This window comes from Salvelinus namaycush, chromosome 28, assembly GCF_016432855.1.
Source record: "Salvelinus namaycush isolate Seneca chromosome 28, SaNama_1.0, whole genome shotgun sequence".
NCBI classification, from domain to species: Eukaryota; Metazoa; Chordata; class Actinopteri; order Salmoniformes; family Salmonidae; genus Salvelinus; species Salvelinus namaycush.
In genome coordinates, this window is record NC_052334.1 from 22931077 (window position 1) to 22936710 (window position 5634).

Consider the following 5634-nt stretch of genomic DNA (forward strand, 5'->3'; position numbering starts at 1 on the left):
ATATGCTAGTGAAAAATCATCATATATTCCCCCCTTTGGGACTTAATAAGTCCCAACACTTAAATTTGTTCCAGTACAAGTGAGAAGGAGAAGCACCTTCTGTATTGCTATGGAGGCAATCTGCCTCCCTTTCTCCTTGTCAGCCTTTGCACCTCTTCCTCATTCATATTGGGCAATCAGGACCAAACATCTCCTTTCACATATAGCTCGAAAGAAAGAAAAGATCCATCCTCAAGCCAATTGTCCTTTTAACCTGTTTGGCGTGCAAGCCCGACGTCGGTACACTTATGACAACAGCCAGCTCAAAGTGCAGGGCGCGAAATTCAAAAGATATATTTTTTAAAATATTTAACTTTCACACATTAACAAGTCCAATACAGCATATGAAAGGTACACATCTTGTGAATCAAGCCAACATGTCCGATTTTTAAAATGTTTTACAGGGAAGACAAAATATGTAAATCTATTAGCTAACCACGTTAGCAAAAGACACCACTTTTCTTACTCCATCATTTTTTTACTCCATCAGTAGCTATCACAAATTCGACCAAATAAAGATATAAATAGCCACTAACCAAGAAACAACTTCATCAGATGACAGTCTGATAACATATTTATTGTATAGCATATGTTTTGTTCGAAAAATTTGCATATTTCAGGTATAAATCATAGTTTACATTTCAGCTACAATCAGAAATTGCACCGAAAGCAGCCATAATATTTACAGACACCAACGTCAAATACCTAATTACTCATCATAAAACATTTCTGAAAAATACATAGTGTACAGCAATTGAAAGACAGGCATCTTGTGATTCCAGACAATATTTCCGATTTATCAAGTGTTTTACAGCGAAAACACAATATAGCGTTATATTAGCGTAGCCACAATAGCCAAAAACACAAGCAATTTCCCAGTAGCAAAAGTAAGCGATCGTAACAAACAGGCAAAAGATATATAATTTTTGACTAACCTTGATTTTCTTCCTCAGATGACAGTCCTATAACATCAGGTTATACATACACTTATGTTTTGTTCGAAAATGTGCATATTTAGAGCTGAAATCAGTGGTTACCCATTATGCTAACGTAGCTACTATTTCCCACAACGTTCGGATATTTTACTGACACTTTTTCTGACACACATATTCTGACCAAATAGCTATTCATAAACATAACTAAAAAATACATGTTGTATAGGAAATGATAGATCCATTAGTTATTAATGAAATCACAGTGTTAGAATTCTAAAAATAACTTCATTACGTTATGCAGCTTCGGTATAGCTTAGAGTAGCCAAAACGTTGGCCGCCCACGACTAGTACACAGTTCGACAGATATATGAAATAGCATCATAAAATGTTTCTTACTTTTGCTGATCTTTCATCAGAATGTTGGACAAGGTGTCCTTTGTCCAGAACAGTCGGTGTTTGGATTTAGAACCTTCATTTTCCCTCTCGATTTAGGAAGCGCACTTGCCAAGTGGCACGGATCTCTCCAACGTAAACAAAGTCAGAGAACGGAACCCGGCAAAACTCCCGAAAAAATTTCAATAATCTGATTAAACTATATTGAAAAAACATACTTTACGATGATATGGTCACATGTATCAAATAAAATCTAAGACGGAGATGTTAGTCGTCCATAACGAGAGCAAAACAGAAGGCAAATCCATGTCCTCTTTCGCACGCTCCAGAAACAGGAAGTGGACGGTCACGTCAAACAAAGAGCTTTAATTCCACCTCAGACCAAGATAAATACGACATTTTTTCTCTCACCGCCTCTTGACAACCAGGGGAAGGTGTATGAAGTGTATGTAGACTCTTACGTATCATGCCCATGTATAGGCAGGAAGTTGAACAGAGCATCGATTTCTGACATTCCACTTCCTGGTCAGGAAGTGTGCTGCAGAATGACTTCTGTTTCACTCAGAGAAATAATTCAAACGGTTTTAGAAACTAGAGAGTGTTTTCTATCCAATAGTAATAATAATATGCATATTGTACGAGCAAGAATTGAGTACGAGGCCGTTTGAAATGGGCACGATTTAACTGGCTACTCAATACTGCCCCTTGCAGCCATAAGAAGTTAACATACTGTGTGCAAGCATGTGCATGCATTTCTTTGCCTTGCCCGAGGTTTTCTCAGTTATGTCAAATATAAGAACAATAAAAACATCAAAAATAATAAACTAAACCTCATAAACCCTTATAACGTTGTTCTCAATATGACACCTAAACATATGGCCCTCCCTCACAGACACCTCTAACAACTGTTTGGTCATAAGTGAAAAAGATCTGTTAGAGGATTAAGGGCATGGTCCGTGGACTCTTGTAACCGGAAAACCTTATGTCACATACATTTCTAGGTGAACAGATATTCAGAAGGTCTAACATCATTTATCATTCAGTAACTGTTACATTGAGTACATGGTTATATACTTTTAGCATTGATTACATGGTTATATCCCTTTAACAGTGAGTACATGATTATATTTTGTTATACTATGTGTATACTTTAAACACATTCCTTATCCCAACATAAGGGGCAGTCCCCCCTTTGGCACATAGCACAGAAAATTGGAACAGCATGATGAAAATGTCCAAGTTTCACATCATCTAGTTTGCACCATTTGCACAAACCTCAAACGTCGCAGGTTCAGGTACTATTAATATTCCTGTCATGGGGGATTTGCTACACAGTATACAATTGCCCATTCTATGTTTTTGGGACGTATTCTGAGCCCACTTATACCAGCCATGTTTTGTTGCTTTCCTCAATTTTGGGTCAATGTTTGGTTCTGGGGTAGTTTCTTCTGTAACGGCAGGTATAGCAGGGATCGGACCAAGACGCAGCATAGCTCGTGTTCAACATGTTTAATACAGACGATAAACGTGAACACTTAACAAATACAAAATAACAAAATGTGGCAAACCGATACAGTCCTAGCTGGTGCAGAGAAAACACAGAGACAGGAAACAACCACCCACAAAATCCCAACACAAAACAAGCCACCTATATATGATTCCCAATCAGAGACAACACAAAACATCTGCCTCTGATTGAGAACCATATTAGGCCAAACATAGAAACAGACAAACTAGACACACAACATAGAATGCCCACCCAGCTCACGTCCTGACCAACACTAAAACAAGCACAACACACAAGAACTATAGTCAGAACGTGACATCTTCATTGTGGCTACCTCAGTTGGTAACAGATGTCCAGATTTTCTGCAGCAACCCACTTTCTTGTGGTTTTGCCATTGTCTTAGTTGGTATACTAGTGCTAGTGGGAGGTGATTTTACAGATGTTGTATCTCTTCTTGGTCTTGTTAAGGGCTCTAGGGTGGGTCAATCTGGATAACCGTCACACTATTCCCTTCTGTTCCTTTTTTATTGTTAACTATTCTTATAACGTATTCCTCGCCCTCCTTTTGGTCAAATCCTTTCATTTCATAGTAATTTGCCAATCAACTTTTCCTTTGTTTATTTTTAGGTCACATCCTTTGAATCCCAGATGGCTTCTCCCATCACTGGATCATGGGTCCATCCACAGTGCGCTATTTCTGGTAAAGGTTTACTTCTCCTGATTGAGAAGGATTTTCGGATTAATGCTCCTGTCATTATTTGGGCTGGAATAAAAACACTAATCCTGTTATTTTTCAAAGGAGATTTCGGAGAAACTTGTTTTGTTATTCTACTTCTGGTGTACTGTATGGTTGTAGGTAGATCTGTTACCATTTCTTCTAGGTTTGCCGCTGTTACTGTCAAGGCCATTCTACCGTTCTTCATCTGTCCTGGTTTCCACTGTCTGTTAGGAAGACCATGCAGAGAAGTCAATGGTAGGGAAGTTTCCTTCCCATTCTCCTGTCATTATTTCTCCGTCCCCTTGGACAACGCCTCCGTCCCCTTGGACAACGCCTCCGTCCCATTGGACAACGCCTCCGTCAGGGGTATCTTCCAGAGTAGGTATGTCATCAGGAGCAACAAGCATGTCACTCCTCCCCATCCCTGGACTCCCCATCCCTGGACCTCCCCATCCCTGGATATTCAGGAGAGTGTATCTGTTGACTGTTGGGAGTTGCATCTTGGTCCTCTTCTCCTTCGGTTTCCTCCAGGCACCTGCCTGGTGTATCAGCATCCTCTCCTTCCGTTCACCCCGGGCTCCTGCCTGATGTATCAGTATCCTCTGCTTCCTCATCGATCCCCTCCGGAACTCTGGTACAGTGGTTTAGATGGTACCACGTAGTGCTTCCTTTCACCTGGACAGCTGTTGGTGTTGCTAGGACCACTTCGTAGAGACCCTCTTGCCTTGGCTCGTTCCACTTCCTCCGGAACACTCGGATGTAGACCTGGTTCCCTGGGATCACCAGTCGGGGAACCTCAAGTCCTGGTTCAGGTTTTTGCCTTTTTTCCGTGAGGTTTTCAAACTCAGAGACTTATGGCCTCTGTTCTATGATCACACCATACACAATCTTATTTCCATCTCTCATCACACAACACAATGACATTCCAGCTGTAGCTGGTGACTTCCTCCACTTCAACTGAGCTGCTTTTAATTTCACCATTTTCTCCTTCTGGTTCCTAAGAGAGTGATAGTGTAAGACTTGCAAAGCAACGAGAAACATAAAACATAACAGTATTAACAATGTGATAAGCTATGCATAATTATATATGCATGAAAACCAAAGTCTAAGATCATGACAATCCCCATTCTCTCTTCACCTGACTATGCCTCCAGGATACTTTTTTGCTGGATTCCACAAAAATGAAAGCCCTAAAAAGCCTCCTCATGCTTTCGCCCAGTCTTCCCCTTTCCGGCCCTAGGTTCCGAGAGGTGTTCCCAAGCCATGTCCTTTTCACTTTGTTCCCCATCTCCTCCATTGCCACCTGATAGACAAGTGCGTATCCCTAATCAACGCTACATCCTCTTGAGGTAACTCAGCACTGTATATGTTTTCACATCAATGCCTTCAAAATGTTGTTTAGAGTACAATTACCCCAACATATATCCTCTTTCATATGATGCATTAACCAATAAACAGCTAACCCAACCCAACTATGGTATTTAAAGTAGCTCCCAGACCCAACTCATCTGCATGTCTACAGTGGAATCTAGTCTCTCTCTCTCTCTTTAGCTCCGCTTCCTCTGTCATGGTGTCTTCAAGCTCACCAATTATGCAGCTGGACCTCACTTCACGTGAAAACTATGCACCCACCGAGGAGAGACATGCCGATCTTTACCGCTGCAGGTGCTGTAAGGAGTACTGTGTGTGGACCAGACCAACGCTGTCCCAACACCCCCGCCTCCTGCTACAGATACATTTGCACATATATCATTCCATCTAACCCATAACACACTAGTCACTACTCCTAATGCACTTCTACAGTTATAAGCATACTAAAACATTCTCAAATCAATTAGTCAATATACATCAGTCCCTCCTCTGGAACAATGATTACTCTTATGTTCCACGAAACCTAAAAACATATTGACTTATAAAAAGAGAAAAAAAGTACATGTTTAATAACTTCACACCACCCTTGATATGACTAAAACTGGAGAAAGAACTGTCCATCTGTTATGTTCTATGGCCATGTTATGCTGGTCTCCATGCCGTCTCCTTCA